Raw genomic sequence first — 11,761 nt, forward strand, 5'->3', positions numbered from 1 at the left:
TCAATATAATTCAGTATTTATTCATAATTATTCTTGCTTAATGCTTTTCGTAATATCGTGTGTATGATTATTAACACTAGCTTCTATCAATTGCTTGAATTGAATTTAGGTTTCAATTGACTACTAACCCTAGCTATTGAATCGGACATAGTAATTGTGATTAACTCAACATATGAAACTAGAGATAGGAAGTTGAGAGTTAAGACTTAGGGTTAACGAACTAAAACATCGCCTCCAAAGTTATTCAATCGTTTTAAGAGATTAAAAGGTTATAACCTAGGAAAGGGTTTTGAGTCAAGAGATTGATCAAAGCTAATAAGTTAATCCGTCAGAAATGCTGAAATTACATTGAGAACATAGAGAATCTAGCTACCACAAGGACCAATAGAGGATTCGAAAGCTTAATCACTTGTTTTCCATATATAATTTCCAACCATTTTATTTACTTGCAATTTATTATTTTTAGCACTTAATCCAACTGCCTAGGGCAACCATTGAATTTAATACATCCTTTATTTTAACGTTTTTGCCGAGTAGAAATTGAAACAGTCCTTGTGGATACGAACTTATAAATTTTATTACTTCGATATATTTTTAGTACACTTGCTAAAAGTTTATCATTTTTGCACGAAAATTTGCACTATCCCTCATTTTCTATATATACTCTCTCTCTCTCTCTCTCTCTCTCTCTCTCTCTCTCTCTCTCTCTCTCTCTCTCTCTCTCTCTCTCTTTCTCTCTCTCTCTCTCTCTCTCTCATAGCTTCCAATTAATTGAATCATTTGCATCTATTCTCTCTAGGTCTCAAAAACTCTTTGTTCCTAAATTCTTCAAGATTAAACACTTTTTCTTAGAATCACTTTGAACATTGAGTCACATTGATTTGCTAGGGTGCTAGTAGGGATTGTAAGTTGGTTCTTTCAAGGAGATTGGTTGGGCTTAATCAAGGCTCCAAAGAAAAGTAAATACTCTCATTCCACGTCCAAAGGTCTTGGGGGTCTTTCTAACCATTCTTGAAGTCGATGGGGATTCGTTTACTGGACGTAGCATCGAAGAATTGATTGAAGAGTTCGAAGGGGTACACGGGTAATCAAGGATTCGAAGATTCAAGGAGCACCAAATTCAAAGGTTATTTAAAGTTTGGGGGAGTCTTTGCATAGGAGTTGAAGAATTAGGTTTCATTTCAAGGAACTCTTGTAAACACATTGTATTCAACATTATTACTATTAGTGGATGACCTTGGTGAAGGCGTACTTCATCAAGAAGAATAGACGTAGCTCTAGCGAGGACGAGAAAGAGCGAACTTCTATAAAAATATCGGTGTTAACTTTCTTCACTATCCTCTTTACTTTTCAATATTGCCTACGTTAATTGAATAATAGTTATGATAGTAGCTTGTATTGATCTAAGATGTTTTTCATCAAAAGTTAACCTATTTCGTTGAATTAGGTTTTTTTTAAGAAGCTAAATTAGCCCACTTAAGTTGACACTGGAGAGAATCGAACCTAAGAACTCGAGGAGGAGCATACTCCCAGGTCCCAAGCCAATACTACCAGGACAACCCAATTGGGTTTTGAATTAGGTTTTTATAATTTGCTTAAGATCAATTGAGTTCAAGTTTTATTCAATTCTTCAATTCCATATGCATTGTGTTTTTGATTGATAGCTTGGTATAATTTTCATATAGATTTGGTTTTGAAATTGTCAAAATTTTGCAAATTGTTCAAGGCACATTAAAGTTTGATTGTAATAAGATTTGTATTGTGAATCCCTCAGTTCTACATTGAATCTTAATATCACATAGTGTTATCTTTTTGTACGTTTTTTTTATTGTTCAAGCACAATTCCAATAGTTAATTTAATTGAAATCACTTTTAATCAAAACTCTAGAAAACTTTTTCAAAAAGCTATTCACCCCTCCCTCTAGCTTTTAATCTTACTGGCCATATAAACCAACAACTTAAGCATGTTAATGAAAAGACGACTAGAGTTATTCCAAAAGCAAGCTGATATCACAAAAGCAATTCATGGGGATGCTAATATCCTCTATGCATGGCTTTCTTGTTCAAAAGAGGAATTGTCAAAGATGGCGGAATATGGACTTCATTACTATGGACTATCTCAATCTAAAGGAAGATATGGCTTTGGTGTTCATCTTACTGTTGTCCGCCATCCTTATGCTTGGTTAGTTTTCATATGATGAACATTGAACTTCATAAGTTTTCATATAGATTATTATGTTTGAATGCCAAAAATATTTAGTTTTTCCATGTTTACAGTTCACTTTTTTGTGATGTTGATGAAAATGGAATTAAGCATTTGGTCCTATGTCGTGTTATAATAGGGAATATGGAGCTTCTTCGTCCAGGAAGTGATCAACTTTGTTCAAGTGGTTATAAATACAATAATGGGGTGGGTGGCATTTAATGCCCAGAGTACTATGTTATTTGGAACATGAATATGAATACACATATCTATCCAGAATTTGTTGTCAACTTCAAGGCCCATTTGGATTTTTAAAGTGATGTAATGTTTCTTTAAGAACTTTTTTACCTTATGTATTAGTGTAAGATATATGCTTTTGTATAAAAATAATTCTTTATAATTTGGCATAACATAATTGTCACAGAAGTGCGAAGGAGTTAATATATAATTCTTATCAACATATTAAACGCGTCCGTTAGACAAAACAATAATTTGTTTATACTGCTGAGATGTATGATTGATATTTCTTTTAACAACACAAAAGTATTCTTGATCACGACATATGATATATCTTTTACAAGAGATGTTTTTATGGGGAAGCCTTCCTCCCTGAAAGAGGAATTTAAAAACGCCTTAAGCAGCAACAATAAGGCTTTCCTTGTTACTCTCGATCCTATGACCAAGAGAGAAATGCTCAGTAGGAGTGTCATCATCATCTTTTAGGCGGATGGTATATGCACTATGTTGGCAGCGAATGACACCCCTACTGTCTTGGGTCCAAAGTGAAAGGTCGAGCAAGATAAGGTTGTGAATGAATCTAGACCTAAGACTTCAAAGATCCAGATTCTGAAGAGACCAAAACCTAAGTCTCAGGTTCTGATGAACTTAGAGTCGGGAATCTCAAAGTCTAATGATCAGAGAAGGAAAACTATTGTCGCTACATTGGATTCAAGACCAAATGGTGTTAAACCTAAAGTCTTGAGTGAACATATGCCACATAACTTAGGCATAAGGTGTTGGATATTTGTATGTTGGTTGCACTTTTGACTAAAACAAACATTCAAGTGAGATGTTGGACACGATGTTCCAACATCCTGGCATGGTTCAGTGTGCCCTGTACCTTACCTTCTTTTACGCACGTGTTTATTTATTTAAGGAATCCACGCCTTATTTCTTGTTGGTCAAGTTGCGTGTTTTTAGTACAGAATCAGATCATTTGTGATTTCCTGAAGGAGTGCTATCTGGTTAGGAAAGTTTGGAGATGATCAGAATGTTCCTAAAGATGTACCTACATTTTAGGATTTTCCTTATCTGGTTCCGACTCTTGAGAAACGGATCACCGTTTGTTCTGAAGCCCAAGAAGTTGCTCTGACCAGTATTGCTTCAGTATAAAAACAAGACTACAAGACCTAATTCATCATTCAAGCCGTCATTTGAAGAATATATCTTCTAGGGTTTTGAATCTTTTATTTGTGAGCCTTTCGTGTATCATCTTGATGCATGCTTAGGACTCTGTTTGAGTTGTAATTTGTTCACTACTCTGAAGCTGTGAAGCAAAGAGTTAGGTAGTTTGTGTACTACACCAAATCTGTGAAGCACGGTTGTAGGTAGTGTGTACTTTATCTTTGATTGTGTCTGTAAACTGGGAATCACAGGGGCTGTCATTGTTTGTAGGGATTGACATGGGATCTCAGATCTAGGAGTTCCTAGGTTGAAGTCAATACAGGTAGGTCCTAGGTCTTTAGTGTAAAAGAGGATTTTGCTGAGAGCTATTGAATAAGTACTACACTAGTGGATTTCCTTCTTGGCTTGGTAGCCCCCAGAGTAGGTAACGTTGCACCAAACTGGGTTAACAAACTCATTGTGCCATTTACTTTCTTGTCTGTTGTTTTTTCTTTTATTTATTTAAATTTGTTAGCTTAATGTTCTGAACATCTTATTCAACATTTGTTTTCTATGTAAATGGTGTTGGAACATCTCGTAGAACATCTTAAGACTAACGTGCCAGAATTTCACAAGGCACAAAAGAAGACTAAACCTTTCAGGACTAACTATAAAGGATCCATAAAGATATGGGTACCTAAGTATGAAATTGTTTATCATGCAGATATTCTTAAGAGGAAAGGAAAAGTAGAGATCATGGTACCTAGACAGTGGTTGGTAACGACACATGATAGGAGAAAAGTCTATGTTTCTAACCCTAATCATGAAAGAGGGAGAAACTGTGGGATTTGGAGAAAACTAGACTGGCAAAATCATTGGTATGGGAACTATTGGTAACTATTCTATCTCTATTAATAATGTGTGGTTTGTTGATGGACTTAGACATAACCTACTTAGCATAGTGGTTATGATGTGATGTTTGATAAGAACAACTGCACAGTAATCAACAAGAGTGATAAATCCATAATGTTCAAAGGTAAAAGAAAGAACAATGTTTATAAAATCAAATTTTCAGATTTAACTGATCAGATGGTAGTTTGTCTTCTATCAGTAAGTGATAAGAAATGGATGTGGCACAAAAGGTTAGGATATGCTAACTGAAGATTAATCTTTAAGCTTAGTAAGTTGCAACTGGTCAAAGGCTTACCAGACATTGACTATGACTGAGATGCATATTGATTTCTATTTCTAGACCCTTAGAAATTTTGCATATTGATTTGTTTAAACCAGTGAGTACTGCATCAATCAATGGAAGCAAATATGGATTAGTTATTATTGATGATTATAGAAGATGAACTTGGGTAAAGTTTATTATAACTAAAGATAATGCATAGGATGTGTTTAGTAACTTCTGCACTCAAGTACAGTCTGAAAAAGAAATGAAAATTTTAAAAGCCAAAAGTGATCATGGTTGAGAATTTGAAAATGAGCCATTTGAATCTTTTTGTGAAAAACATCGAATTATCCATGAGTTCCCTTCTCCTAGAACTCCACAACAAAATGGGGTTGTAGAGAGAAAGAACAGATCTTTACAAGAAATAGTTAGAATCATGATTCATGAAAATAATTTGGCTAAGTATTTCTGGGCTGAAGGTGTAAACAAAACATATTATGTTCAAAATAGAATCAATATCAGACAAATTTTGGACAAAACAACATATGAAATTTACAAAGAAAGAAAGCCAAGTATCTCTTACTTTCATCAGTTTGGATGTACATGTTACATTTTAAACAACAAAGTTTATCTAAAAAAATTTGATGTCAAGGCTCAAAGAGGAATCTTTTTAAGTTACTTTGAAAGATCCAAGGCATATAGAGTGTATAATTCAGAAACACAATGTGTTGAAGAATCAATGCACATAAAATTTGATGACGAAGAGCATGGAAGTGAAATTCCTGAGCTAGTTGAAAGTTTTGCAGATATTCAGGTGTCTGAAGAAACTTCAGAACCTGGTCAGACTCCATAGTTTGATGTCATTCCTGAAAGTTCATAAGTTGAACCCACTTCAGAAGCTCATCAAGATGAAGAAGCTTCCGATATAGCTCATGAAGGTTTTTATCAAGCAAATCAATTCAAAATCGCATTCAATTACAAGTCTTCACATCCAGAAGATCTAATCATTGGAAATAAAGATAGTCCCAAGAAGACAAGATCATCCTTCAGACAAGAACATTCAATGTTGGATTGATATCTGTGATTGAACCTACTTTTGTTGATGAAGCACATTCAGATGATGGATGGATAGTTCCTATCCATGAAGAACCCAATCAGTTCCAAAGAAACGATGTCTGGGATTTAGTAGATAAACCATATTAGAAACAAAGTGTAACATCCCGTTTTTCACTAGAAATTTTTTATTTAATTATTATATGTGGTTATATGTGTTTTTGTGTAATTAATTGTCTTTGTGTGTATTTTATTTGGGATTAGTGGATTTTTGGTCTATAAGGGTATTTTAGTCATTTTAGAATGAGGGACATTTTGGTATTTTGGCGAACAAGGGTAAATTAGTAACTTTTATTAAGAAGGTTATTTTTGGTATTTTAGTGAGAATGATTATTTTTACTAAACAAAAATAAAAGAAAGACCGACACCCTAAATCATAGCCCTAAACTAAGACTTCAAAGCAGATAACAGAGGAAGCTCCTGCAATCCTCAAGCACTCACCAAGCAAGCAATAAAGCTACTCTTGCACCCCGTCTACACCATATTTAAATATAGTGAGGCAGTCAACCAATTGACCACTAGCGGGTTAGTTCACATTTCATAATCAATTGAAAAGATTTTCATCAATTTAAATTTCAAGAGATTAAGTAAAAGATAATTCAACTTCAACATTACTCATGAACACAAATAAATTCACAACATCACAAGTATGCAATTCATCAATCACATCAATCCCCAAGCACATAAGCAATTAGGACTCATGTTAAACCATGCAATGTGCCTAGACACGACACCTATATTCTTGTGGTACCATTCTCCAACAAGGTTGTCACCTCATGATGAAACAAAAATATCATAATCACCTTCATTTTGAATACAGAGTATTCGATCACCGTCATTGGATATAAATATCATGCGACTTATGATGCATGAACAAACGACATACTATGCACATGTTCAACAATAAATTCACCATCATTCTCACCTTCATTATTGCATACATGCATTCACCATCAATATCACCGTCATTTACATGTAATAATTCAACAACATAATTGAATACATGCAATCTCCACATCCAATCATCAACATTTAACATGTATAAGTTCAACACATCAACAACCAACAATGTAATTATCATGCTATAATTCATCCACATAAACAACGACATAAAACACTGTCATCAAGGTCAACACCTTTAGCATAGTCATCAAAGTTAACACTTTGAAGGAAATTCAACATTAAGGAATTCAACCAAAATGAAGTAAACATGTCCAATTTCCTCAACAAATCACATGCACTACTCACATATGTTCATAGTAGCTTAGGCACATGAGTATCCTAGGCCAATCCCAAGAAATCACAAAATCACGCCTAGGTCGTCTCATTTTACAAAAACGATCATTTTGACATTTTCAAAACAAGACATCTTATTTCAAGTATGTAAACCTACCATTCAATCCTAATCAATCATATAATCATGAACATAGGCTACTTACAAACTATTAAGTCTTAGTTCAAAGTTTCAGCAAAGTTCATTTGAGAAAATCCTAAGTTTCGTTTATTCTACTTTCTTTCCAAAAACCAAATTTCATACAGTTATGGCTATGCACCAAAGCTAAATTCTTCATCTAAGTCCATTAGAATTGTAGATCAATCATGTAATCACCTTTGTTCACAAAAAGTCCATTTTTTGATTATTTCCGAAAACCGATTCCGTCTCAATTCAATTTTCTTATCATTTAAGAAATCCAACGTGAGAGCAAGCAGCTCATGTTCCAGTAGTTATATTAATGAAAACAGCAAAAGAACACACTTAAACAAGTGCATAGGACCCCTACACATGGCATTGTCCCTGTCTGGGCGCCTGTCGCTTGGAGTGTAGCCCTTAGCGTCCTACCTCAGGCGCAGCGCCGCAAAAATGCGTTTTCGGTGTATTTTCGGCAACAGGTTTTCGCCAATTTTCTCCCAAAAGTGCTTATTTAGATCCCTCATTCACCCAAAGTGATTAAAGGCTTAACCCAAGGCTCAAACACATTGAAAAAGCTCTTTTCTCGACACTTAAATTTGCTTATGTAACAATTGAAATCATTTTTCTTAAAACGCCATAACTTTAAAAACAACAATTCATCTCTTTCAAAATCAACTAAATCAACAACAACAACTCAACTTATCAACACCCAATCCATGAATCGACATTATCAACAACACCCAACAACATTCATAATATATAATCATGAGTTCATTCACAATTCAACAACAACAACATTATATTTCACCCAATTGAGCAAAAAAAAAAAAACAAAGTATCCATATCAATACATCTCAAGCATGTAATTTCAACCACAACAACTTATTTATCATCAATTTCACATACCCAAACTTAGAACTAAAGTAAGAGCACGAAAATCATCATTTAAATTTACAATAATCACATTTCACAATTAAGCACTTATGAATTTAAGTAGAAAAAGTGATTTTAACTTAAGTTATGAATGTACACTATCCCCCTTATCTCAATTGAGCACAATCCTAGATTTTACTTCACTTTTGCTCCTTGAATCCCTACCCTCTTCTTCCTCTCCAAGTTTTTATAATCGAATGTAACTCACTAGCAGGAACATGTTGAATTCCTGCGTGCACTTGACATTCTTGACATCCTTTTGCAAAATCTATGTAGTCTTTTAACATAGAAGGCCAATGTACGCCTTGTCGAAACAAAATCAATTTCATTTTGTGTCCTGCATGATGCGAACCACATGCTCCACTATGAGTGTTGGACACTGCTAGATATGCGTCAGTTTCATTGAGATGCTTAAGTAAAACTCCTTCTGGGGTCTTTTTGAATAATTTGTTTCCAACAATCACATAGCTTAAAGCTCTATACCTAGTTTTTTGACTACTATTTCCTGTAGGATTTTGAAAATATTCAACAATTGGTTTTCACCAATCGTTATTCAATAAATTATCAATGGCAAAAATTTCGGTTTACAACTAATTCAGAATCTCCTTTTATTTCAACATGTTTTACCCCCAGTTCAAGTAAAATCTCAAAACCTGCAATTAAGGCTTCATATTCAACCTCGTTGTTAGAATAAAACTTATCAAGTCGAAACTTAAATTTAGTAGGAATATTTTTCATGTGAAATAATTAAAATTCCCACTCCAGTGCCATTTTTATGACTGGAACCGTCGAAATAAAACCTCCATGGTTGAACATCCACAAAATTCAATGATTCTTCAACCATAGAATGATCAACGATAAAATCAGCCACAATTTGACCCTTAACATATTTTAAAAACTGGTAAGTCAATGAATATCTGTAAGTGTCATAGCCCATTTACCAACTCTACTGTGTAGTATTGGCCTCGACAGCATATGTTTGATTATGTCAAAATGAGAATAAACATAAACATCAATAGGTTTTATATATTGCTTAAGTTTGATACAAGAGAATTATAAATAAAGGCACAATTTTTCACTTGGAAGATACCTTGTTTTAGCATCACTTAAAAACCTACTAAGATAATAAATGGCTTTATCTACACCATTTTCATCTTCCTGAGCTAGCATGCTCCCTATAGTATTATCTAAATAGGTGGGTTCATTAAATAAGCCTTAATCTCTTCAAAAGCCTTTTGATGTTGTGGTTCCCACTTGAACACATCTTCTTTCTTCAATCGAAGTAATGGCAAAAAAGCTTCAGTTTTGCCACTTAGATTTGAAATAAATCTTCTAAGAAAGTTGATTTTCCCCAACAAAGATTGAAGTTCTTTATTTATCGAAGGCGGCTTTGTCTCCAAAATTGCTTTCGTTTTATTTTGATTGATTTCAATGCCTTTTTAGTGCATAATAAAACCTAAGAAATCACCTGCACGAACACCAAAGGCACATTTCAATGGATTCATTTTCAATCCATATTTTCTCATCATTTCGAATGATTGTTGAAGGTGATCTAAACGATCTTTTTTCAGCAGAAGATTTTCAAACAATGTCATCTATGTAAAACTGCATAAACTTCCCTATAAAGTCATGAAACATAGAATTCATTGCTCTTTGACAACAAGCACCAACATTTTTTAATCCAAAAGGCATCATTATCCATTCATAACAACCTAAAGCCCCTGGACATCTAAAAGCAGTCTTTAACACGTCTTCTTCACTAATATAAATCTGAATATAACTAGAATAACCATCTAGTATACCTAGATATTCATAGCCTGCTGCTGACTCGACAAGCATTTTTGCCACTAGCATAGGATACTCATCCTTAGGAGTAGCTTGGTTTAAGTTTCTAAAATCAATATAGACTCTAAGAATCCCATTTTTCTTAACAACAAGAACTATATTAGCTAACCAATCTACGTACCTTGCAGTTCTGATGAAGCTGCATTTCAATAGCCTTTCGATTTGTTCTTTGATCTTCGACTGAATTTGTGGTGCAAATCTTCTTGGAGTTTGTTTCACTAGTTTTTTGTCTGGTTTAATAGGTATTTTGAGTTCCACAACGTCTCGACTCAAACTTGGCATTTCATGGGAGTCCCAAGCGAAGCAATCTTTGTACTTCTTTAAGAGCTCGATAATTTGAACCTTGAATTCTTTGTCAATCTTGGTGCTAATGAATGTGGGTCTTTTAATTGTACCATCGCCTAGATAAACTTCTTCCAAAGGGTCATGTGCCAGCATTTTCTTGGCTGGTCCCATTGGATCCTTCTCAAAACCCAAAGGTTCATCATCATAGATGCAATCTAACCTCTGGTTTTCCATCGAACATTATTGAAAAGATGCAATCTAACCTCTGGTTTTCCATCGAACATTATTGAAAATTATCATTAACATTTTTTATGTATTCTTCTTGTTCGATTTCGGCTTCCAAGGGCGTCTCCAAATTGAGGCTTTTAAGTAAATAGTGTTTTTGAGTACACTTTCTCCATCAAAAATCTCTTTTTCCCAAATGAAACCTTTAGGGTGAAGTTTCATGGACCAAAGAAAATTGTCTTGGTCTTCATAATCAAGCAGCACATGGCTCAGTCTTCGCCAATTGTTTGTCGAAGGTCTTTTTAGTAATAGTATCGACCTCAGCGATAAAGTAACTCTGATCAACTTCTATATTCTCCAACACACCATCTTATGTCCAAAGGGTGAGCCTTTGATGCATAGTTGAAGGAACAGCTCCAACACCATGTATCCATTCCCTCCCTATTAGCAAATTGTAGTTTGCTTTAGAAGCAACCACCAAGAAAAGTGTTGATCTTTTTACAGTCCCTGCCACCAAGTCAACTTCAACAACTCCAAAAGAACTTCCAGACTTTCCATCATAAGTGGAAAGCATGACATTGTGTGGTTTCAAATCATACTTGATAATCCAATCTTTTTCAAGAGGAATTGTGGCAACAAATTTACAGCAGCACCACCATCGACAAGCACTTTGTTTACCCCAACATCGTTGAGTTTAGCTTGGATAAACAGGGTCTTGAGATGACTTTTCATGTGATGATTTGGTTTCTCAAACATGGCTTGTTCACTTTCGACACAACCATTGTCCATCATGTAATAGCACAGTGGTTTATGAACATCCATTTCCTCAGTGAAATCTCCCTCGTCTTTCGTGACTTCTGATGTTACGTCATATTCGACTGGGAGAATTGACACAACGCAGATGACGTTGAAATCAGCTTCAGAACTAGTAAAGTTTAACGTCATTTCGTCATTATCTTTTGTAAGATTCTCTTTCACTACAGAAAGAGAAGGAAAAATTCTTCCAGTGGCAGGTTTTCTCACCATTTCAAAAGTAGCCACTTGTTTTTCTTTTCCTTTCTCAGCATTTGTAACATCCTTCAAAGCATCAGCCTTCTTATGGCGTTGAAATATGCACGATTGAGTTTTAGTCATGGGATTTTTCCCATTGTAATTATTGCTACAGGCAAATTTCTTTGAATTGGAAGTT

This window comes from Medicago sativa, chromosome 6 (assembly GCF_051527215.1).
Source record: "Medicago sativa cultivar Bolivia chromosome 6, Bolivia_mono, whole genome shotgun sequence".
NCBI lineage: Eukaryota > Viridiplantae > Streptophyta > Magnoliopsida > Fabales > Fabaceae > Medicago > Medicago sativa.